General features: G+C 39.2%; 1 protein-coding gene across 5 annotated transcripts in view; it reads right to left on the reverse strand.

The window, feature by feature from the left end:
- Positions 1-27,146, reverse strand: part of LOC131684379 (serine/threonine-protein kinase Pak-like) — a 182,810-nt gene that overhangs the window by 74,752 nt on the left and 80,912 nt on the right. The window contains exon 1 of one of the 5 annotated variants that reach the window (XM_058967222.1): positions 13,780-14,011. The exons of the other annotated variants lie outside the window; for them this stretch is intronic. The gene's annotated coding sequence lies outside the window, so the exon portion shown is untranslated. Of the gene's footprint in view, positions 1-13,779; positions 14,012-27,146 lie in introns of those variants that run through there. 5 annotated transcript variants of the gene reach the window in all.

The raw sequence follows: 27,146 nt of genomic DNA on the forward strand, positions 1-27,146 counted from the left end.
GACGTAAATGCTCAATAAAAGAAGGGCAATAGAAATCTTTTACACGTTGCATGTAAATTGCATATTTTCTAAAGTAGGGAGAATATATATGCGGCATTCAGGATTGAAAGCCAAGAATCATAAATATATAAATATAAAATATATTTTGCGAGCTCATTTGTTTCAATTATGCTTAGGTATACTTGTCAGCGTTCCATCATAGATTTTTTTCAAACAGTGTACTGCGTACACTTCAAATGTTGTATTTTCGCACTTTCCTCGTGAACCTTGGTAAACTGGAGCAAACCATTGGCAATCAAGGCCCTACGGTCTCTGAGATTGAGGTTAGAAAAAAAACTAATCTTGATCGCACTTCTCATTTCGTAATAAATAAAGTAGATCGTTTTCCGTCTTTTACTCCGATAGACGCGACGATTGGCAAGAATGTCTGCCGGACCAGGATTTGTGCTATGCCACAGAGCGGACCTGTGGAAGCTAGTGACGGCGATGAATATCTTGATTCATATCGCGCATATTGGAAGGCTACAGCGGTTGAGTTGCGTGGCTGATCGGCTTGATAGATCAGACGTCAATTCACACACGCACACTTTTCTCGATTCTGCTTTTGGTATGGTTTTGAGTGATCGTGTAGATTTGGCCTAATGGTTTCATTGCGGTAAATGTAGCGTGTAATAAATGAGTTGGGATCCTAGGGATTCTCAACAGCGGACCCACTGAGATAGGCGAAGGGTAGGGTTTATAGCATAAAAATAAGAACACAACAAATTATGCAAAAGCACCCATTCGAGCTCTCATAACAAAAGAGAGACGCTCAGTCGAAAACATTATGTATGAGAGAGGGAGAAAGAAGCCAGATTTTCAGTCCGTATGCGACGATATGCACAAAACACACTTGCACCATAAACCCCGTGTAAGAAAATATCTACGACTGGAATCTTGAATTTTCCACACGATGTCCCGGAGTGCCGATCAGGTTCAAATATTTGAACTGGTGCTAATCGCAGAGTGGAAACCGGCCCGTGAGGAACATGTTTATGTTTTTGCATACTTACTGTGGTGCTACAGTCCGTAAGAGTCGGGGCACGACGGACGTTTATGTAGAATGTCATGTTTTGATTGGAAAAGTTGTACCTATAGCTTACGGCCAATGTACGTAAAGTACTATGTACGATATCTGAACCATCTAGCCAGTGTTGTGCAATGCAGGTTTCAAGAGTGTCCTTCAGTTGGTTACGAAATTATATCGAGCAACGAAAGTGATCTGGTTTATCGGTTACGAAATGTATGTTGATTTATGAATATAAGTACGTAGGTTATTTATCACTCAGGAAAATGGCACCTAAATAGAATTATGTTGACAATTTGGTCACTTTAAACTTGATACTTTTTTTTTAAACCGAACATATAAAGCAAAAAATGTGTGAGTGTAAAATGATTCCTTTTATTGTGTATCATTTACTCTTCAAAATCACGCCTCGCTAAAATCTGATTAACTCGCAAGTCAACTTGACGAAGTCGTCCGAGGTGGCCATATCAGCTGTCACAAACATAATGAAATTGTTCGGGGAACGTTTGTTGATATCCACGAAACCTGGATCGGTGGGGGGGGAGGAATCGGAAGCCGAAATCCCCAGTGATGAAAGAGATTTACAAGCGTACATCGAGCTAAAAACGAGCCGGTCTGTCGAGTTATAAAACGGTAGTGACTCGAAATCACGAAAAATAAAACAAGATGACCAAACACAATTCCGGAAGCTGTACACGACGATACAGACGAATGTTGACTGCGTGGTAACTGACGACGTTAAGACAGACTCCAAACAGATGATTGAACAGACGTGTTCTACGATAACCGGAAGTTGAATGGTTACAGATGTTTTCAACCATATGAAACTTTCGAAGTTTACTAAGAAATATCTGGTTTGGCAGGCTATCTGTACCTGTGGTTTGGAAAATGATATTTTCATTGCAACGGGGACCGAGAACTGGAAAATTTACGAGTGTTTGATAAAAGGCTGTTCTCTTTCTGAACCTGTTTTGGTCGGAATAACGGAAAAAGACCATGGAGTCGTACCACCGCCAACAACACCAAATTATTGAAATACCAGTTAAAAACCTGAATATAGTGGTTCGATTGTGTCGTTCTCCTTATTATTCGATGGTTTGTGCCTTGCGTTGTCATATCATCATTTTCTTAATAGGATGGAGAGAGAGAGGTTAAAAGTTAAAGAAGAAAAAGGTTGGTAAATTGAAGATACACAATACCATTACAACACAAAACAGTAAACATTAGGAACCAATAACATATTCTTGAGTTTAGCTCTCTGTACAGGTTGGACAACTAAAAATCCGGACACGCAATAGCATTATTGCAGGGTGGTTACATATCAAATAATATGAAGTTGCATAATCGGATTCACATTGATCACACAAATAATACTCAGCGTGCTGAATAGTAGCCATGCGACAATAGAGTTTAAAATATCCAGCTAGTGCCCTGAGTAGAAGCCTGCAATTGTGCTTTCAGACTCACATCTCAATTTTTGTTTGAACGCAAGGTTTGAAGAAACTGTTTTTTGACATTGAAAATGTCTTACTGCACTATCTGGGGCAGGGTGTCATTCTAAAATCTAAAATCAAACGATGTCACGTTTTTGCGTCACTATTTTGAACGCTAATAACTTTCTTATTTATGAACGGATTTCCGTCTGGTTATCACTAAACAATTCAGAATTAACTGAAATTATGTTTTATTGCTATAGTGTTTTTGTATTTCAATAGTACACTATTGAAAAACAAGCAAAAATGAACAGATCTCGAAAACGTGAAAACTCTCATACATCAGTCAATCTATCCCCGGCAGCGCCGTCGAAAGGGAGCAGCTTAGTGATTCAAACGAACACGAAAAGTTATAAATAAATGTGCCGTGTGCCTGTTTGAAACAGTTGTTGCTCTTTTGCCAGCCAAATAACATCGTAGGGTGATGAGCCTATTTGCGCCATGTTTCTATTATCACCCTACCCATTTGAAGCCGTTGGTTAGAGCAGTGTCTGCCATCTTTGTTCAACGCATTGAGTCAAATGGTAGCGCAACAATAGGGGCACTCGATTCGAGTTTTCATTGTGCTCAAACACGAGAATTTTACTGTTTTCAACGCATTTGTGTTATTATATTGGTTCTTAACAACGAAGCAAAGCGATTGATGTCAATTTTTACGCATTCCATTGATTGTAAGGCAAGAAATTACCGAATTAATGAGGCACCTTGCTTAGTATGGTGAAAATAGGCTCATCACCCTATCTATAGCGTCTCGTACGACAGATTTGAGCACCCAGCACACTACGCTTCTATGAATGACGTCATCCTCGACTATTTAAAGAATATCATTTCTCGAGCGACTTCATTCTCCTGTCGATCGTCGGGCCGTAAAGAACAGCAGTAGCAATCATGCATGTTGACAATGCGCTGCGTAGAGTGCTGCATTTGATCACTGCTACCGGTGATCCGATGTAAAAAGCGCGCGGCTGGAAGAGTTGCCAAACCTCAGTTGAAGCCGACTAATTGTTCCATTCTGCATGTTATTGTTAAATTAAAAACCCTTTTAAGGCCTATAACAAACAATGAAGAACAAATTTGAATATTTCCAATCATTGACAGCGATAATTCAATTGCGCAGTTTATATTCGTTATTTGTTGCTTGCACACGCGCAAGCAATCTGAAATTTGCAACAATCTGTTATTTGTTTAAATTTATCCTTCCGAAACAATACAAAAATGGGCAGCTACTTAAAGTACATTTCGAGGCTGAAATTGGTGAAAACCTGTGATTTATTAAAAAATAATCTTTCGGAAACATAATCCAAAATTCTGCAATGTTTCAGAAAATTGGAGAATGTAGCAACACTGCCAACTAGCGAAAGCCGTACCAAAAAGAATCCGCAAATTTTTGTTCGTTATTCTGCATGAAGGCAGTCCTTCCATCAACAATGCGAAAGTGATAAAAGCCGATGTCACGTTTTAAACTATCAGTATTTCAAATTATCTGTTGAAGGGGAAGGTTGTTTGTTTCTTTCCAATTTTAATTATTTATCCGATGTAAGTAGCGCGTGGCTGGAAGAGACGGCAAATCGTTATTGCAGCTGACTGTTGGTTCCATTTCGCATGTTATTTTTGTAAATTAAAAGCCCTTTTCAGGGCTATAACCAACAATGAAGAACAAGTTTGAAAAATTCTTGACGATGACAACGATAACCTAATTCCGCCGTTTATATTCGTTACTTGTTGCTTGCGCGTACATTGACAATCTGAAATTTACAACAATCTGTGATTTGTTTAAAATTATCCTTCCGAAACAATACAAAAATGTACAGTTATTTAAAAGTATATTGTCATGCTGAAATTGGCGAAAATCAAACCAAATCCAAAATATAATATTATAGAAATCGGAGGATGTGAAAAATCCGCAAATATTTTTTCGTTATTCTCGTGAAGGTAGTCCTTCCATCATCAGTGCGAAAGAGATAAAAGCCGATGTCACGTTCCAAGCTATCAGTATTTCATATTAGATTCTGAAGGGAAGGGTTGTTTCTTGTTATTTCGAAATATTTATCTGATGTAAGTAGCGTGAGAAGGCAGACCTTGTTTTGCAGCTGACTAATTGTTCCATTCTGCATGTGATTTTTGTTAAACCAAAAGCCCTTAGTTAGTTTAATACTTTTCATTCCATAGCACGCGTGTTTGTGGATTCCACAAATAGTCCTTTTCAGGATTCCACCAATGGACTCCAAATATAGAACATTTCAGAGTTAATGTTAATTATACTACCGAATATATAAAGATACATATGTTAAACTTTCTTTGTTTACGAATAGTTTGAGTTATGACCAGTTAATTTTCTATCATGCTTGCAAACATTTAATTTGATAGCAGGTATTTAAAGATAGATGTAAGGTTTTGTTTGTGAGCATCATAAATTGATGTTCCCATTTCATGGATTTGAATAAAACTTTTTTAAAACTTGAATTTATCACACTATAGGTTATCGATTTTAATATAAAAATTCAACAATTATCTCTAGTGAAGAATAGCATGCCTGTGTGTAGTTCTGAAACAGTCTATGGCATTAAGGGGTTTTAATTTGGCCACGGATAATATTGATTGCTTATAAAACTGGCTACATTTTTAATGTCATCGTGGTCGTGTCTTGTACACAACCCTTAAATTTTTTTTGTCTCGCTGTGGTAAACAATTGAGATGAGTGGGGCTCTGGTCATATATGGTGGCTATTGATTTCCGATCATCAAATTGATCCAGTCAAAAGAATTCAATTTAGATATAAAGCTAAACACGTGGTTGTGTATGACAACGTAAAAAAGCAAGATATCTGTTTATACGGATAATGAGAATATCGATAACGGTCTGGAATCGCGCTATGTTAGTTCTATGATCAGCAGAGCCGAAGCCTAGTCTTCTGGCGCCCTTGGCGGAGACTTAGTTTCGCACCCCTTTGATTTTAACTTTGGCTTTCTTTTTCTGTCAGACTTTCGACCAATGTATTATTATGAATATATAATTGGCTCCCGTATCTTGACTAAGCTTATAAAGCAGATAACGATTTCAGCCGAGCCGTGAGTCTCGTATGTTTTTACAATGTTAGCTGCACTATCCACTAAAACTTGGGGGTAAATCGGTCTGCTTTCTCTCGCGTCCACGTCCATTTCATCATCGCTACGATGTCGCTTAAATAATCTGAGCGATCTCGCCTAAAATTTTAAAATTTCATGACATCTCTAAATGTCCATCACTTTCTTGTTGTGCATGATCGGATGCCCCTGTTAGTTTATTGTTCTTACGAACTTGTAGTCTTCTTTGGCATTGGCTGCTGTGTTGGTTGTTGTTTTACAGACATTAGAGGCAGACGTTGTTGAGCGATTGTTTGGTATTTTCTGATCCGCAATGAATATTTTTGTAACCGTTTGAAGTTTTCATAAGTATATTGTGTGCTTGAGTCTGTTAGAGTAGATGACTTTTGCTTAATCGCTGCGTAGGGGTTTCCCGTATTGTAGTGTCTGACTAGAAAATTGGCACATAGTGTAGTGCCCCGGATTTGTAACTAGCGTTTTGTGAGTATATTGAATGTTATTGGATTGATTAGAAGCGTCAGGGGTAGGTTGTGTAATTCATGATTTCCCTACACAATGTGAACAGGGAACGAAACACACCGATACAAAATTGAGCAGAATTAACAGATCGCTCGAATAAATTTCAATCATTTTTTTTCAATTCAAAGTAGAAAATAACAATTTAAAAAATGCAGAAGCCAATTTTCAGAAAATCATTCACAAGCTATGTGAAAAACTGAAATTTCCCACCCAGTTTCGGGTAAAACCATCTATGTGGGATACTAAAGTTTTGTGATATTTTCAATATAAGCATACTGAAGATATGTCTGTAATATCATAATTGCAGTTATTGAAAGCGACGAACGGAGTATTTTTCCGGGAGACAGTAGGTAAAGATTGATTTATTGGGATGGCGACCACAATTCGTTATTGAAGACTCCGACATTTTAAATCATACCTATTGAACTCCATCGAATCATATCTGATGTGCTGTCAGATCAAAGATCTTTCGCTAAATAGCAGATATTTCGGAAGTACACCTAGATATTCTCAGATTTGCGATAACCCGTCCAATGAAAGCAATTGGCATTACTAGCGACAAGTATTTTATGAAGTACTACCGTGCCTGCATGCCCACCAAAAAAGTTGAAATCGACGGTGTGGTTATCGATTCGAGTTTTTCATCTATTGGATCTATTGAAGCACACGATCGACTATTTCAAGGACTTTTTACTCCAGTGAGCAGAAATTTTGAATTGACAACTGCACAGTATGGTGCAAAATACATAGAATGTTCCTACAAACTTGTATCGAGTGATCTTTGGTGGGATCGCTTTGCCTATTTACGTCTTGTTCTACAAGAATGTGCCTATTGCCGGGAGAGTCCATATCATCTATTATCCTGCCCAGCGTGCTCTTTTGGCTCGATAAGAGTGCAACTCAAACGATCTCTTTGGGGAAATTTGAGTAAATCTAAATGTGCCTGACAGGACCGTGGTGTAGTCTTCTGCCGCCTTTTGTCGAGTCTCAGTTTGGGCTCTTTTGGTGATTAGATTGACTTTCTTTTTCAGTTCGACTTTCGGACAATAATTTATCCTTTACCTGCAAACGGCACACATATTCCGACTTATATTATATTATATCACTTATTTTATAAAGCAGACCAAGATATCAGCGACCCCCCCCCCCCTTGACGGGGGCCAACGCGGCCAACCGCATGCTGCGGCTCAGCTGATCAGACGACACAATGAGAAAAACCATGCTCAGAGCTCACTAAGAAACACTCATATAAGCAAATCAAATCCAATACCATTAATGACAACGGCAAAAGCTACAATGCATTAATGACAACGGCAAAAGCTACATCTAGTACCACAAAATCGGTCAGCATTATCAGCGAGGAAACTAATATTAACGACGATAACATTAAATTAGCGACGATAACATTATGCTATATTTCACCCTAAGGAGGAAAATTTGGTAAAAAACCAAAATTTTCTCACTAGGGTGAAAGAATTTGTGCCCTCAAGTACAAAGACTGGTTTTACCAACAAATTTTCACCCTAGTGAGAAATTTTGGTTTTTACCAAATTTTCCTCCTTAGGGTGAAATATAGCATAGTGCTTTCGCATAGGCCTGCTAAGCCAAGCCAAGTTTCGGCTTCACTGTGTCTCATCGACATAAACAGAAATTCTGCTCGAACGGGACATCACGTTTGATCAGTCGTTCGATTGAAACACAAAGTGTGTTTTAGTTTTAAGGGATTTGCGTCAAGCCGGTGCTAATCTATTCCGACAATAAGTTAGTGTCGGTTTCTGATGAGGCGAAACCGAAACGCAACTGAGTATGACGATAATATTGTAAATATATTCCGGAAACAAGTTAGTGTTGGATTCTGATGAGACGAAGTCGAAATGCAACCGAAACGCATAATTTCATGGTAAAAAAACCGCAACGGACGAGTTCCGGTTGTAATACTTCGTAGCGTGAAGAGCACCATTGATGTTTTGTTTGGATTAACTAATAGTCCAACATAAAGACACCATTGCTCAACTACACAAGGCTTGCCGCATCAAATAAAAAAAAATGTGAATGCAAATATCGGTGATCATTATATGAAAATTATCAGCGCAGCTATTTGTCAGAAATCCAACCTCATTAGGTTTTCTCTGCAAGCCATCGACGATAAGGTTCCATGAAAGTAGTAGATAGCACACCACCTTGAGGACCTCCACAGACACTCAGTTTCCTACTCTGTACTTGTCTTAATCAGGAGCACAGATGTCGGTTGCTAAGCATTGCGTGTATCCAGTTCATGATATATTAAGGTACTCTTAATATATCATTAAGCCACGCTAATGGAATTTATCCTGTTGCAAGACTACAAGTAAGAACCTTTTAAAAATATGCTTGACATGTTTATACCCTCTTTTTAGTAGAACTGGAATGATTCCATCTTTTCCGGAGACTTATACGGAGCAAAATTTTCAATCTCTCATTTGATCGTTTCGTTTGTCACAATTCTACGAGAAAATGCCCAAGAATCAGAACTACTTCAAAAGTACTCTAGGGCAGTCGTCAGTGATGACTCTGTACAGCCTGGAAAATGTGAGCTTGAGCTTGAGCTGAGCTTATGCGACCACCCCTGGCTGCTACTCCGTTATCGATCTGGACTAGCTGAAGTTACATAGAGAATAAGTAGATAATTATGCTTGGGAATAGCGAAACATCTTTCAATGTGCAACTCCTGGTAATCCTAAACTATTGATCAATACCGGCGCCGGCCAGGCCCGAACGTAGATCGCGGAAGGAAAGGGAAGGAATGGTTAGTCCGATACTTGCTTTTGCTAGATGCCGTATATACTACTGCGTACTCCACAAGTATCACAGGAGGAAGATATTTTTGTTAGTAAGAGTATAGAAGTTGGATCATTTCTTCTTTACCGACGCCAGAGAGGTGACTTCACTATCTGGACTAGATACCGATCCACCAAACTCATAGACCGGGGACCAACGGCTTTACTTCCCTTCCGAAGGAAGACGTGACCACAGATTTTTTCACCTCAGAAAAATCTCAACAACCTCGGCTGGAATTGAACCCAGGCAAATTGGTCACGCTTACCACTCAACCACCGGCGCCGTCTTCTGTACAGCCTGGAAAATGTGTGTCAAAAAGACAGTTAAGTACTACATCATCGTCAGACGAGTGTTCACCATTAGCAGTTCTAATCGAACTGACATGAAAGTCTTTCGATTTCGAAAGTAACTTATTTAATCTGCTAGTCTCGTTGAGACATTTCTGTATGCTTTGCGAGCCAACTTAAAGGCCTCCGACACGTCTCTGCGTCTGCGATTCCAAGCTCTTCTGCATAATTTTTTGAGTCGACCAAGTTCGGTATTCCACCAAGGTGTTCCTCTAAAAGCACGTATAACTCATAGCGGGCAAGCCGACGTTTGAATGATCAAAGACGATGTACGACGGTTCGAGCTCATTTGGTACTAGCCAGTGTTCCAACACATGCGTAATACTGTCGGAGTAGAGAGTTACATCTAACACCTCTGCTCTGCCAGCTCATGCAAATGTTGGGCGATTTCCTACATTAATTATGTACAGTTTTGTACTACTTAAGTATGCCATCAATTCGGTGTCTCTCAAATTGATATCTGAGCTGCCCTTAATTACATGGTGGGCATTTGCATCACCGTCGATTATGTGGGGAAACCCATTTCTGCTACAGTATGATACAATCGTTTTTAAAACGAGTAGGTCACGGCGAAGCGGGGAGCTAAATGGTTCCTGGCATCGTGACAAAACTGGGAGCTAATTGGTCCACGAAACGGACATTGGTACCGAGAGAAATTCCGCCGCATTCTGTAGTCTTTCACTGACGGTGAACATGGACTGGAGAGTGTGCGAGAAGCATTCCCATAACGACCATCTCAGGCGATTCGGCATTGGCCAAAGGAACCCTGCTACTGCACGGAAAACGACGACCGGCAGTCCAGCTTACTGGGCAAAGGAGTCGCTCGGTACGCTACACGCTGCATGTCTCAGAGCCAGAAGGCGGGCTCAGAGAGCAAGATCGAAGATTGAGAGGGGAGCGCAAAGCGACGTTTCGGGAAGCTAGGGTTACTTTACAGCGGGAGATCAAGCTTAGCAGCCAGTTTGCCATAAGGAGCTGTGCTGAGAAGTAGACGCCAATCTCTGGGGGACGTGTACCGAATCGTGAAGGCGAAGATGAGGACCCGTCGATGCCAGCTGAAATGTGCCCTGGTAAACTAAAGATAATCGTTGAGGGTCTGTTCCCGAAGCACGACTCGACTACCTGGTTACCGACAACGTACGGCTAAGAAGAAGGAGCAAACACAGACGAGTGGCAAGTGACTAACGACGAGCTCAAAGAAACGTCGATTCGACTACAATCAAAGAAAACCATCAGTTCGGAAAGAATACACCAAACGTGGCGCTGAAAAGTGCGCTCGTGGCATATCCGGTCATGCGCTGCAGAAGTGTCTAGCTGAACGCAGCTTCCCCGAAATGTAGAAGGTACAGAAACTGGTGTTTCTGCCAATGCCAGGAACACACTTGGAAAACTTCTGGAAACAATTATCTTTAACAGGCTGACGAAATGCACGGAGGGTGAGCGCGGACTGTCTAAGATGCAGTTAGGATTCCGCAAAGAGGTAATTTGGGCAATGCTCGTGAGCACTGAGAAGGCATCTAAACAAGAGGAGATCGATACTGCACTGTAGTTACGATAGATGTGAAGAATCCTTTCAACAGCGCAAGATAGGAAGCCATCGCCGCAGCGCTGAACAGTATAACCATGTCAGATTCTGAAGAGCTACTTTCAGAGTAGAGTGCCCGGGGCTCCATTCTTGGTCTAACTTGTTGGAACGGGATGTGCGATGGGGTTTTTACACTACGGCTGCCCAGGAAATCGTTGGTTTCGCGGACGACGTGTCATTAACGGTGATGGGTTAGACACTAGATGGAGCGAAAGTGTCTGTGACGGAGACAAAAGATGCGAGTGAGAGCTGGATGAACTGGGTGAAGTTGCAGATAGCTCACGACAAGACGGAGATATACTTGGTCATATACTGCAAAGCGGTTCAGAGGATACAGATCGACTTCGGATGGCACGTTGAGCTTCAATAACCACGTTGACAACACCCGCGAAAAGTCGGCGATGGCAACGAACGCGCAATAGCGAGGATCATGCCAGACGTCAGCGCCCCGAGAAGCAGCACGAGACGTTTGCTATCTAGTATTTCGTCGTGGATACTGCGATATGGGGTTCCTGCCTGGGGTGCAGTGCTGAAAACCAAGCGGAACCACGAAAATCTGAACAGTACGTTCCGGATGACGGCCGTACGAGTCGTGTGGGCGTATAGAACAATATCGACGTAGGCAGCTTACGTTATCGCCTGAATGATCACCATTTGCATCACCCGGCGAAGGGTGTCAAGTACAGTAATCAAAGGAACATTATAAACGTAAGGAAGATAATGAGAATCGATTCGATGACGACGTGGTAGCAGCAATCGGACAATACGGAGAAAGGAAGGGAGACCTACTGGCTAATTCCAAATTTGTTGACGTGTGTCAATAGAAAACACGGAGAGGTGAACTTTCACCTGACACCTCTCCTGTTGGGCTCTGGAAGTATATTTATCGGTTCGAGCACGCAACGTCATCATTGTGCCCGGAGTGTGAGGACGTCTAGGAGATACCGGTCTTCGAATGTCCGAGGTTCGAAGCGGCGTGCAGGGAGCTGCTCGAAACGGGAAGACCGAAAATCAACCCGGATAATGTTGCCTACAGAATGACAAGCGATGTAAACACATAGAACGTGGTCAACAGAGTGGTTATACTTACAACGGAAATGGTGTAGTGAACAGCGAGCAACGGTTTCGGGAGAGCAATCACCGCCGGGAGACTCCGCAGGATTAGGATAGATTCACCGTCCAGGATTAGTTGAGCAGGCTGCGACAGATCACCGAGTATGTGTCGTTGGGACGCCACACTCCATCCAGAATAGCCGAACTAATCTCGGCACCTAGCTGATTGGCTCAGTTTCGGGAGAACTTCTCTCGCCGTGGAAGTCTCGTCGGGGACTAGACTGCCCAAACCCGTTCTTTGAGTTGCTTTTGTAATTTTTTTTCCTGCTCAGGGTACACACATATATTCTTACCACGCCCCGTGGCAACACAAATATCGCGAGTTCTTAGGTCTGATATAAGACATGCGTCAAAAGCACTATTCGCAAGTATACATGCACGAGGCATTTCATGTGGATTTGTCATGGCATTTTTGTTGAAAGCTACGAGGACGGGGTTAAGTAGCTTTCCAACATAGATGCTTCCTTTATGGAAATACGGTTCTTGAACCAAAGCTATAGACAGGACCAGCATTTCAATCCCACGATTTGTGAAAACAAAAAAGCGTCCACTGTGTCAGAGATTCGCATGACACAGTAAGGGTAAGACACACGACACTCCGTGCGCGACTGGCATATTTTAGTCCTAGCAGCCATTCAGTCCTCGTCATGAAGAAACATCTTGACTTGAGGACTCTTATTTAAAGTCACCTCGTACGACATGGGAGCAGCAACCCAGGGGATCAATTCTTGGTTGAGAAACTTCATCCCGCTGGATGTCACACGGCCTCTAGGCTGGTTTTGTCCAGAGAAAGATAATAGACTGCTATCAACCTCCTAGTGGACTTCAGCAGACTTATTTGTTCATTCGCCCTTACAATACAATTTAATCCTACAATCGTTACGAAAATATTGTGAAATACTCGTGCTTAACCGAAACTAAAATGTGAACATTCAATCGCTCCCAATTTTACCCTACCATTTGAAACAATGATTAGACAAAAATAATAAATGGTATTATAACCAACGCCAATGATTTCAACAACTGACTAGAGTGACGATAGAAACAGGTTGAAAATGAATTCGACAACCTATATTGTAAAAACTAGCAGGTTGGCCGTCGTCGATCTTTTCGGCTAGAAACCCCATTATTCGTCAATGGTATAGTGCTGGTGAAGGAACATTATTGGATCTATCAGCTCGAGTAGTTTTCATACGGCCCTCAGGCTTGAAAATTCTCATTAGCGATCGAAGTTGAAACGTGGGAAAGAAATAGACTTTTTAGCAAAAAATTGATTGCCGATTTCTTGAAGTGGATCGAGAAGAGCATGCACTTTTTATTCAACAACGAGGAAAGATTATCTGACCCGTTGGGAGCATTGGCTAATACTACGTCGTAAGATTCAACAAAAACCTATTGCAAACGATTAAATTCGACGACACAATAATTAAAATTAAACGATTTTCTCACTCCACTGGTAGATTTCACAATTACGAGCTATTTACCAAATCAAGCACTGCGAAAGCTGGGAACTTCGGCACACACATAAACTTCAGAAAACACGAATTAGTGGATTATCTGTTATGTCAGCTTTGGTGTTAAATAAGTACTTCTAATTTTGATCAACATTTTCTTTACTGAGAAATTCTCGAACTAAAAGAAATTACAGTTAATTGGAATTTTAAAGAATTACCGAAGTCCTCGAATCTTATTTGTCCTGTAAACAAATCAAAATTCACGATTGTGAAAAGGCACACAATAATCGGAAGATCATTACCTGGAGTCAATCCGTTGAGAAGTTATTCCAGGATTACTATTTCTCACAGCTGTTATATCCACACTAAGGTTAGTATAAAAAATAACCCACTAATACACACACACACCTCCGTCAACAATTTCTTCGGCCTAACAACCTTTAAGCTTCGCGATAAATCATGATCGCACCTATATCGGTCAAAAGTACTCGAACCCTGTCTGTGCAGTTGGGCCACAGTGACTGGCCGGTAATGCTGTTGCGCGATGTTGTTTTTTTCCCTACCCGGGCGGCAGCTCTCAGAGAAAATCGATACCTAAACGACACGCATTCACGTAACACATGCTGCAGCACCATGCACTTTATCTCGCCTCATCGCACCGGCTCCCATCACATTGACACACTTGAGGGCTTCTTCAATTTCTTCGCCGCGTGATCCGCGATCGCCACCTGGCTGGAAGCTGATCTCACATGCCGCACTCAGCTGGCCACCTCGTAATAACTATAATGGGTAATGGGTTTTACGATATCACGCAGAAAACTTAACGACCTCACGATCGCCCCGTCGCTTGTGAATCAGTTCACGATTGTTGCAACTAATTGAACCGCACAACTTTCCCGAGGACCTACCGAAAAAAAAATCGGACACATCCAGTCCAAAACGCACCGTAACCGAAACTAACGACTCGCCAGCAAAGGTGCTTATGTTTTGCCCTCCTCCTCGGGCGCGATCTCCAGCGCCAGCCAGTCAACTTCTCCGAAACCGAAAACCTTTACGAGCCTCAAAGTGAGCGTCGAAAGCGACGTCCTCGCTTTCTGGTGGTGGTGGTGGTGGTGGTGGTGGTGGCAGTGGGCGACTTGAAGCGTCCAATAAGCATCGCGACGTCGATGCATTAATATACATTGATCGGGCGGGTGGTCGCCGCCGGTAGGTAGTATGGAGAAGCATCATCGAGACTGAGTGAGAGAGAGAGCGGCGGGGTTCATATTCATTCATGGTAAGAAGCATGGCCCTCCGAGTTTTAATGGCTGTCACCGGTTGTTGGGCTCCAACTGAGGGAGGCTCTTTGCTTATGCGTAAGATAAAAATGGTAACAGCGAAGGTAATATGTTTTAGGATAAGTATTTTCTCAGTTTTAGTTATTATTTTGAATACGTTTTGTATAAACTGGACTCGCTGTTGTTCGGGTGTTTTTGTTTGTTGGTCCACCTATCTTACATCTTGTTCAACTTTACGATGAGTGCTGTTCTCATATGAGAATAGCCGCATTCTCGACCTTTGCTGCGGTAGCCGTGAGCATTTCTGCTAGTAGGCCTTGAAGCCTACTTGTTGAAACTTCAACACCGAGCTTTTCATGTATTTATTCAAGTTGAGATTGTTTGAAGGCATCTCCGAAACATTGTTTTATCTGGATTTATTTAGAACGTTGTGCTCGGCGAATACATCGAGCCAGCTTAGCTGCTTCTATCAGATATTTCGTGATTTTTCTCAAAAGTAATGAGTACTTTTTGCAGAGTTGACGTGTTTGCCCCTTGTATTGAGTATTACATTAAACCGTGAGTTTGATGAAGGTTCATTTATGAATACACGGATCACTATGTAATGGATCATCTAACAGTAAATGAATAACCTCATATAGTATTTTCTCATATATAAAGGTTAGGGAGGGCCGAGTCTCATATTCCATTCGATTCAATTCGACGAGATCCGGAAATGTCTGTATGTATGTGACAAATATTTCACCTATTTTTCCCTGACCAATTTTCATAAACTTAGTCTCAAATGGGAACGGGTGTTTACGGCTTTCTCAATCGGTAAAATTTAGGCAAACGATTGGTTTATAAATTGCCCAACATTTCGGCCGTTTTTGATGGCCGTTTTCAAGGGAAATTTAAGTTAATCGTTTTGGTCGTATTGTTGATTGCCAACAGTCGGATGTCAGGTGGTTTGGCACGGATTTTCGTGGCTGGATGGTGATTTTGTGCGAGAAAAACCATTTAGTAGCGCAACGGGTCATTGAGCTCTGGATCTACACGATTCGAATTTATGACTTTTGAAGACATTTGTCATCAAAATTCGATTTTTAAATTTTTCTTTATCCCATGTTTGTGCATTTTTAATTTCTGCTTATATGGAATCAAGAGCCGTAGTATGTGCTCAATGTGGTCAAAGCGACTTTGGCTAGTTATTACTGGCAAATACCATTTTAATGAGTTTTGCATTACCTTGCTATCATGGTGGTGGTGTCGAGCCGTTAGACCGAAAGCCGAATGGGTCATTAGGCCGAATGGGTCATTAGGCCGAATGGGTCATTAGGCCGAATGGGTCATTAGGCCGAATGGGTCATTAGGCCGAATGGGTCATTAGGCCGAATGGGTCATTAGGCCGAATGGGTCATTAGGCCGAATGGGTCATTAGGCCGAATGGGTCATTAGGCCGAATGGGTCATTAGGCCGAATGGGTCATTAGGCCGAATGGGTCATTAGGCCGAATGGGTCATTAGGCCGAATGGGTCATTAGGCCGAATGGGTCATTAGGCCGAATGGGTCATTAGGCCGAATGGGTCATTAGGCCGAATGGGTCATTAGGCCGAATGGGTCATTAGGCCGAATGGGTCATTAGGCCGAATGGGTCATTAGGCCGAATGGGTCATTAGGCCGAATGGGTCATTAGGCCGAATGGGTCATTAGGCCGAATGGGTCATTAGGCCGAATGGGTCATTAGGCCGAATGGGTCATTAGGCCGAATGGGTCATTAGGCCGAATGGGTCATTAGGCCGAATGGGTCATTAGGTCGAGTGGGTCATTAGGCCGAGTGGGTCATTAGGCCGAGTGGGTCATTAGGCCGAGTGGGTCATTAGGCCGAGTGGGTCGTTAGGCCGAGTGGGTCGTTAGGCCGAGAGGGTCATTAGACCGAGTGGGTCATTAGGCCGAATGAGTCATTAGGCCGAATGGGTTATTAGTTTAACTCCGGGAACAAAAGTAATATTTGCTTTCATTTAATATAACCCAGCGGCCCGTAGCAGTTACAAGCATTAGTAGACACCATTTCGTACCATGACATACCGCAATGCTTATCACAAGATAGATGTGTTTATTAGTAGTTTGGGAAAATAGATTATGTATTTTTTTCTTCAAATCATGCGCTACTGAGGAGCTTCCATGGCTTCAGATAAATTTGCGTAGCTCTAATCCCACTATAATAAACGGTGCTGGTCTCATAATTTAGTATCAAGGCTTTGCTTTAACAATAACTAAAGATATCCATTTTAAGAGGGTTAATAACTTCTACTAAGTCGCTCAATTTTTTTTATGGTTTGCCTGGAGAACAGTTTTTACAGTTTTTTTTTCGAATTTCAATGCATGTTTTACATTTCTTATAAAAGAAATGTATAGAATTCGCTCAAACTTTCAAGATTTTTTCCGAGGCCCGGAGGGCCGAGTCTTATATACCAATCGACTCAGCTCGACGATTTGGGACAATGTCTGTGTGTGTGTGTGTGTCTGTGTGTGTGTGTGTATGTAACGGACAAATTCTCATTCGTGTTTCTCAGCAATGGCTGAACCGATCTTATCCAAACCAATTTTAAATGAAATAACTAAAAAACAGTATGAACGCTATTAATTTGTTTTTGATTCTGATGTTTAGTTTCCAAGATATGAATGTTTGAATGTGTAAAAATGGCGTTTTTTGCAGTTTTTTTAAATTATCTGCCGAAATTGACAACATAGATTAACACTTTATATGTTTTTAGACAGCTTTAACGAATACCTTTCAAACAAGCTATAGATTGTTGAAATCAAACCATTATCAAAAGAGATATTTAACATTGAATGCGGACGAAAGATTTTTATCATTTCCCATTGCCAGAAATATGACCAAAAACATGTAATCTATTATTAACGCCAAAACGGCTTATTTTAGGTCAATAGTATCTTCGGAGAATATAATGGAGGCAATACGCCCTTTCTTTTAGTATTGTGCTTTTACTGATTAATCTCCCTATGAGTGAGATATTTTCACAAATTTTCTTAGAAGTGGTTATATCGAAATGATGCCTTCAGCAAATTTGTAGCTCTTACTTTTGCGAATAACTTTACTAAAGACTTTAAATATCTATTTTGAATACTTTAAAAGTTATGGCTTGTTGTTTGTGGATTACCTTTTGTCGCCCATTTATTGTTCAATATAGTAATAATCCATTGAAATAAGCCAAACATTATTACGATAAAAAGAATTTTGTATTTCATTATTCTATCTACAACCGCTAGAAATAATCACCGAACACTTCCAAGTTGTCTGGAAGGAACTTGATACCTTATCAGTGCAAAAATGTTCATTTGTACGAACCTTCTGACTGCAATTTTTCTAACTTATAACCAACGGATCGATCGGAAACAGATCGGAAAATGAAAGCGAAGTAAATAACTCCAAGCAACGGCGTAGCCAAGAGAAGGTTTTGGGGTTTAACAACTTCCCTCCCTACCACACCCAAAAAATATATTGGATTGCAATTGAAAATTTATTGATGCAGACTGATTTAATTCAGTATTACAATAACAATTATCTGATCCGTACATTGATAACCTGTTGTTGTAAACATCATGAGGACTTTTGATAAATTGTCAGAATGGGGTCCTGATATGTAATTGATCTATTGGTCTTGATTTCACAGTTGCCTAATAGCATCAATATCAAATTCCTGCCTGAAATCATTCCAATAGAAAATTCCAGAGTTCTGTAATCAATCATAATCTTCAGATTTCTTTTCAAATTGAGCTCGCTTTTGTAGAGATGTACTGTAATGAGGGTCTTTATTTAATAGAAAGCGAAGTTAAAATTGATTTAATGTCTATGAAACATTTGCTAAAAATGTTTTTGCCTTTCTCATTCACTCTAAAATTCGTCAATCTAATCCCGACCGGGGGGGCCGAGTGTCATATGCTAATCGACTCAGTTCGTCGAGATAGGAAAATGTATGTGTGTGTACGTATGCATGTGTGTGTATGTGTGTATGTGGAAAAAATATGACCTCTGTTAATCAGAGATGGCTGGATCGATTTGCACAAAGTTAGTCTCAAATGAAAGGTACAACCTTCCCATCGGCTGCAATTGATTTTTTATTGATTGGACTTCCGGTTCCGGAGTTAGGAGTTGAAGAGTGCAATCACACAGCAAATTCCCATATAAACTGAAATGAAAAATTTTCAAAATCAAATTTGTATTTTTGATGCCAAATGACTTTATAATGCATGAACCATTGAGATTTGATATAAACTCGAAAAAATAATGTTTGAAAAAAATTGATTTTTTTGGACTTTTTTGCCTTTCTCATATAGAAAGGTTATGCAATCACTCTAAAAATCGTCAATCATACCGGCCCGGAGGAAGTATGCAGTGAGGGGTTGCTGTTTTAAAATTAAAACTAGTTTAAAATTTCTTAACAAGTTGAAAATTTTCGGCAGGACCCGGACCTCCCGGATCTTACTATGTGATACTGAAACATCGCTTGAAACCAGCGGCGGTCAAGCGATGTTTCAGTATCACATAGTATCTCAAGATCGTGGCTGTCGATCCATTGTACGTATGTGCAAATTGTACTGAACATGTAATATTCATTTCCACCATTGTATTGAACATAACCAGCCATGGAATCGTAGTCTGGACAAATGAGAAAAGCCCAATTGCACCACTAGGTGGATCAAAATAGGTTTTTATTTTGGGAAAGCGTCGAGTTGAGACGAAAACGTAATATGATTAATAACGAGGATAACACTTTCCGAATGTAGAGCGAAATTTATGAAAAATGACGATTTCCATTCGACTCTAGCAGGTCCTGGTCGATTTTGATGAGAATTTGATTTTTGTTGCATGACCAATTATATGTATAGGTCAAATGTTCCAAAACAATAATTTAAGGTCAAGATAGCATCATTTTGAAACCGCCAATTTCGGAGGTTTAGTATCTTCGATGAGTTTTACATACGAACAGCGCATCATTTGATAAAGTAATTTTGACGGTATATCGTCCAAGAAGGATTTATGGTGAATTTTCTCAGGTTAATATTCATGACTACAATAAAGTCTCAACAAATTTGCTAAAGACACGAACTCTGTTACTATTGTCTGAAAAATTAATTCTGCATAATTTTAAAACTTCAAAAATTACGGTTTCGGAATTATGCCGTTTGGACAGTAAGATCGATTTTCACCAAACTCCCACAAATTGTAAAATTGGTATTGTAAAAACGCTTTTAATCCACCTAACAGTGTGATGAGACATTTCTTATAACTCTTATCACTCTCTTCGGATATTATATCGTTTGAGAACATTTAGAACGTGATGCTTCGCGATGTTTTTGATAACACATATTACATGGGATAGTGGCAGGACTCAGAGAATCGCTCAAATCAGCATAGGACAACATCAGTGCTAGAAATCTCAAACCAAATCAATGGGAAAGCGAAAAAATGGCCCATAAAATATCTAAATATCTAAATTGTGGTGGGGAAACTGAATTTATATATTGTACTGAGCCAAAAGAATCGAATTTTTTTTTGAATCGATTTGAAGTTTATACTTTACTCAAATTTCCAACGCGACTGAGAACTAAGAAAATTTAATGAAATCGCAGCTCCTGATATCACGCTATCTCTGAAGTGCATGCGTGCATAGTTCCAAATTTTACTTCGACATCGCCTTTTTCTAAAGGTGACTTCCCAGTAGTATCCTTGATTTGATTATTATCGCTAATCCTAATGCCAAAGAACAAATAAAAACATCTCGAAAACGAACCGTTTGGGAAAATCATCATCATTACTGGAATTTTCATTTTCACGAAACTTTTCGATAACCTTCCGTCACTTGCGTTAATGCACTGGGTGCACAGTGCTCTGAAAATCTAGCGAAATCGTCTTAGGGCACCAGCGGGTCTAATTCAGAGCTATCTGCGCGGCGAGTTAAATCTGTAAAGAATATTAAAAATTAATTTCTATTCCATAATTTTCAGTTCAGCAATTCGAGAGTTCGTGCTCACCGTAAGCCATCAAAAATAGACTACGTTGTGAAGCGATGGTCACTATTTATTAAAAAATCACGGTTAAATAAAAAATAAAACTATTAAAAAATTTCAAATAGTTTATAATTTTCACAAACTTATTAGGAAAAATTGCTTTCGTAATATTGTGTAGGAAAAAGCTGAAAATTTCAGTATTTTCTCTATCTGCAATATATAAACCCTTAAGTATACCGATTAATTGGTATACGAATTGGAATAGGTTCGCCAAATTTTGGAAGAACCCCTTGAAAACTACCTAAAAATTGTTGTAGTTCGATGCAATAAAAAAATCCCCAAAAGTGAAATATACCTAATAATACATGCAATAAAGACCCATTTTTATCAGTCTCATGGTGTATTTTAGGCTGACAAAATGGGTACATTGACTAAATCGGGCAATTTTTTTCTTTAAAATATTCTTCCCGTCCCTTGATGTAGTCTGATAACTATTTCTGATTATGATGAACTTTTTACTTTACATATTTCCATCTCCATGATAAGGAAAACGTGCTCAAGAAAGGATTTACTCGACTTCTGTCTTGTTCGTCTGCTAGAGCCCATCAAACATATGTTCTTATTTGGCTGATAAAATCGGGGTTTTAATGTATTATAATAGATATTCAGCATTAGAAGACGTTTCTTGTGAACGAGTCTAGAACGACTTTGTTTTTACTTACTGGAAGTCAGCGGCGTAGCCAGAAATTCGGTTTGGTGGGGGTTTGGTGAAAATCGATCTTACTGTTCAAACGGCATAATTCCTAAACCGTAATTTTTGAAGTTATAAAATTATGCAGAATTAATTTTTCAGAAAATAGTAACAGAGTTCGTGTCTTTAGCGAATTTGTTGAGACTTGTCATGAATATTAACCTGAGAAAATTCACCATAAATACTTCTTTGACGATATACCGTCAAAATTATTTTATCAAATGATGCGCTGTTTAACGTTTGTAAAACTCATTGAAGATACTAAACCTACGAAATTGGCGGTTTCAAAATGATGCTATCTTGACCTTAAATTACTGTTTTTAAACATTTGACCTATACATATAATTGGTCATACAACAAAAATCAAAAGCTCATCAAAATCGATCAGAACCTGCTAGAGTCGAATGGAAATCGTCATTTTTCATAAATTTCTCTCTACATTCGGAAAGTGTTATCCTCGTTATTAATCATATTACGTTTTCGTCTCAACTCGACGCATTCCCAAAATAAAAACCTGTTTTAATCCACCTAGTGGTGCAATTGTGCTTTTCTCATTTGTCCAGACTACGATTCCTTGGCTGGTTATGTTCAATACAATGGTGGAAATGAATATTACATGTTCAGTACGATTTGCACATACATACAACGGATCGACAGCCACGATCTTGAGATACTATGTGATACTGAAACATCGCTTGAAACCAGCGGCGGATTATGGAGAAAGATCCGGGAGATCCGGGTTCTGCCGAAAATTTTCAACTTGTTAACAAATTTTAAACTAGTTTTAATTTTAAAGTAGCAACCCCTCACTGCATATTCTCTCCGGGCCGGTATGATTGACGATTTTTAGAGTGATTGCATAACCTTTCTATATGAGAAAGGCAAAAATGTACCAAAGTCCAAAGAAGTCAATTTTTGTCATGCATTTTAATGTTTCATGCATTTTAAAGTCATTTGGCATCCAAAATACAAATTTGATTTTGAAAAATTTTCATTTCAGTTTATATGGGAATTTGCTGTGTGATTGCACTCTTCAACTCGTAACTCCGGAACCGGAAGTCCAATCAATAGAAAATTCAATAGCAGCCGATGGGAAGGTTGTACCTTTCATTTGAGACTAACTTTGTGCAAATCGGTCTAGCCATCTCTGAGAAACAGAGGTCAAATTTTTTTTCCACATATACACATACACGCATACAGACATATACATACACACAGACATTTTCCGATCTCGACGAACTGAATCGATTGGCATATGACACTCGGCCCTCCGGGTCGGGATTAGATTGACGAATTTTAGAGTGAATGAGAAAGGCAAGAACATTTTTAGCAAATGTTGAAAGTTATGCAATGTTTTGGTGAGCAGTTCTATGTTTCATAGACAATAAATCAATTTTAACTTCGCTTTCTATTAAATAAACACCCTTATTACAGTACATCTCTACAAAAGCGAGCTCAATTTGAAAAGAAATCTGAGGATTATTATTGATTACAGAACTCTGGAATTTTCTATTGGAATGTTTTCAGGCAGGAATTTGATATTGATGCTATTAGACAACTGTGAAATCAAGACCAATAGATCAGTTACATATCAGGACCCCATTCCGACAATTTATCAAAAGTCCTCATGATGTTTACAACAACAGGTTATCAATCTATGGATCAGATAATTGTTATTGTATTATTGAATTAAATCAGTCTGCATCAAAAAAATTTTCAACTTCAATCCAATTTTTTTTTTTTTGGGTGTGGTGGGGGGGGGGGGTTGTATGGTGTTAAACTCCAAAACCTTCTCTTGGCTATGCCGTTGCTTGGGGTTATGTATTTCGCTTTTCTTTTTCGATATGTTTCAGATCGATCCGATGGTTATAAGTTAGAAAAATTGCAGTCAGAAGGTTCGCACAAATGAACATTTTTACACTGATAAGTTATCAAGTTCCTTCCAGACAACTTGGAAATGTTCGGTGATTATTTCTAGCGGTTGTAGATAGTAAAATGTAATACAAAATTCGTTTTATCGAAATAATGTTTGGCTTATTTCAATGGATTATTACTATATTGAACAATAAATAGCCAACAAAGAGTAAGCAACAAACAACAAGCCATAACTTTTAAAGTATTCAAAATAGATATTTGAAGTCTTCGGTAAAGTTATTCGCAAAAGTAAGAGATACAAATTTGCTGAAGACATCATTTCGATATAATCACTTCCAAGAAAATTTGTGAAAATATCTCACTCATAGGGGGATTAATCAGCAAAATCACAATACCAGAAGAAAGGGCATATTACCTCCATTAAATTCTCCGAAGATACTATTGACCTAAAATAAGCCGTTTTGGCGTTAATAATAGATTACATGTTTTTGGTCATGTTTCCGGCAATGGGAAATGATAAAAATCTTTCGTCCGTATTTAATGTTTAATATCTCTTTTGATAATAGTCCGATTTCAACAATCTATAGCTTGTTCGAAAGGTATTCGTTAAAGCTGTCTAAAAACATATAAATTGTTATTCTGTCATGTCAGTTTCGGCAGATAATTCAAAAAAACTGCAAAAAACGCCATTTTTACGCATTCAAACATTCATATCTTGGAAACTAAACATCAGAATCAAAAACAAATTAATAGCGTTCATACTGTTTTTTAGTTCTTTCATTTAAAATTGGTTTGGATAAGATCGGTTCAGCCATTGCTGAGAAACACGAATGAGAATTTGTCCGTTACATACACACACACACACAGACACACACACACACACAGACATTGTCCCAAATCGTCGAGCTGAGTCGATTGGTATATAAGACTCGGCCCTCCGGGCCTCGGAAAAAATCTTGAAAGTTTGAGCGAATTCTATACATTTCTTTTATAAGAAATGTAAAAAACGTAAGGACGATACTTCAATACTGATAGGTGGGACCGAAAAATTAACCAACGCCAAAGGGACTATATTCTATATATACTATCATTTTGTCAATTTCAATAGCAAACACAAATTTTAATTTAATAATTTCAAATACTTTATGAAGTTTTGGGTTTCGATCACTGAATCATGCAATCTAGGATGTAAAAACGCTTTTAATCCACCTAACAGTGTGATGAGACATTTCTTATAGCTCTTATCACTCTCTTCGGATATTATATCGTTTGAGAACATTTAGAACTTGATGCTTCGCGATGTTTTTGATAACACATACTACATGGGATAGTGGCAGGACTCAGAGAATCGCTCAAATCAGCATAGGACAACATCAGTGCTAGAAATCTCAAACCAAATCAATGGGGAAGCGAAAAAATGGCCCATAAAATAGACACACCAACGAATTATTGTTAATGCTCTGTTAATAAAAGTCAGTTGTGTGTATTCCCTCCGACCGGTTGTTTGTCAGCTGAGCTGCTTTCGCTTTTTCGTGGAAAATAGTCGCGCGATCGATTTCCATATCGTATTTTGCTGCCATTCGCTTTTATCAGTTATAGTGCACTGTTTTCGGATCGTACATTTTACATCGCTGGTGATATTATAGATAAAAAGCCGATTTTTCACCCGATTAAACGAACTATCCGTTTGTTCTATCTTTCGGTGCTACCGCTTCTATACAGTCGAAAACAAAAGAACGTTATTCTTCATCATACCAGCTGTATCGAATAAGAGAAAGTCGTGCTGATTGAAGATGTTTTGCTGCGAATGTGCCTTGCCTATCATGCCTGGAGGGGTAACCATTTCTTGTGATGGATTTTGTCAGGATAATTATCATGCAGAATGTGCTGTGCTGTCTACTGCAGAGGTCACCTGCTGCAACAGGTACAAGAATATCTGGTGGATGTGTACCCCGTGTACGACGATCATGGACGGCGTTCGCAAGATGCAGGCTTTTCGAGATAAACGCGAGGCGATCACCGATGCTACTTCATTTACCCCTGCTCATGCGGCTACTGTTGCTGTCGATGTGAATACTGAGTGAATCAATTACCGAAATGGCTGTATCTCGTTTTTCTTTGGCGGAAACAAGTTCACCTCTAGCTCAATCAATCCCGCAAATGTCGTCCACTCGATTGAAACAAGGGTGTAGGGTTGCTGGTTCTTTGGAGTCAAGTAATTCTACAAATCTTTGTTGGCTATTCTTTACGCGTGTCAAGAACACAGTGAGTGAGAAAGATATTGCTACTCTGGTCGCAGAATCACTCGGAACTAATGCTGCAATTGTGAAGAAGCTCGTACCTGAATGGAAGGACGAGTCATTAATGCCGTTCATTTCATTCAAAGTAGGAATTGACGCAAGGCTAAGAAAAATAGCACTATCTCCATCAACATGGCCATTGGGACTCTGTTTCCGACAATTTCACGAAAAGTTTGACATTTGGGAGCCCCCACAGCGCTGAATTTGTAATTAAATTTTGTTTGGAATACTGTATTGTTACCTTTGCTTGTTGCTCGATTGTCTGTGTTGTTATATATTGTTACTGTACATGTTAAATAATTTTAAGTAACAGTCTGTATGGCAGAATTAGCCAATAACGAAGGAATAAATAAATAATATATCTAAATTGTGGTGGGAAAACTGAATTTTCCTAAAGAGGTTATATATTGTATTGAGCCAAAAAAATCGAAATTTTTTTTTGAATCAATTTGAAGTTTATACTTTACTCAAATTTCCAACGCGACTGAGAACTAAGAAATCAACGCTTTTTCTTGAAAAAAGCGATACTAGTAGTGACACCATTCAAATAAAATAAACAGTGAATATTTCCAGTCTTGGTTTTATTTCCCATTTAAGAACTATTGTGTTTTTTACAACTTAGATTGCATGATGCAGTGATCGAAATCCAAAACTTCATGAAATATTTGAAATTATTAAAATAAAATTTGTGTTTGCTATTGAAATTGACAAAACGATAGTATCGCCCCTTTGGCGATTGTTTACTTTTTCGGTCCCACCTATTAGCATTAAAGTATCGCCTTTACGTTTTTTTACAATACCAATTTTACAATTGGTGGGGGTTTGGTAAAAATCGATCTTACTGCCCAAACGGCATAATTCCGAAACCGTAATTTTTGAAGTTTAAAAATTATGCAGAATTATTTTTTCAGAAAATAGTAACAGAGTTCGTGTCTTTAGCGAATTTGTTGAGACTTTATTGTAGCCATGAATATTAACCTGAGAAAATTCACCATAAATACTTCTTGGACGATATACCGTCAAAATTATTTTGTCAAATGATGCGCTGTTTAACGTTTGTAAAACTCATTGAAGATACTAAACCTCCGAAATTGGCGGTTTCAAAATGATGCTATCTTGACCTTAAATTACTGTTTTTAAACATTTGACTTATACATATAATTGGTCATACAACAAAAATCAAATGCTCATCAAAATCGATCAGAACCTTTTTCATAAATTTCTCTCTACATTTGGAAAGTGTTATCCTCGTTATTAATCATATTACGTTTTCGTCTCAACTCGACGCATTCCCAAAATAAAAACCTGTTTTAATCCACCTAGTGGTGCAATTGTGCTTTTCTCATTTGTCCAGACTACGATTCCATGGCTGGTTATGTTCAATACAATGGTGGAAATGAATATTACATGTTCAGTACGATTTACACATACATACAATGGATCGACAGCCA

This window comes from Topomyia yanbarensis, chromosome 2 (assembly GCF_030247195.1).
Source record: "Topomyia yanbarensis strain Yona2022 chromosome 2, ASM3024719v1, whole genome shotgun sequence".
Taxonomy (NCBI): Eukaryota; Metazoa; Arthropoda; class Insecta; order Diptera; family Culicidae; genus Topomyia; species Topomyia yanbarensis.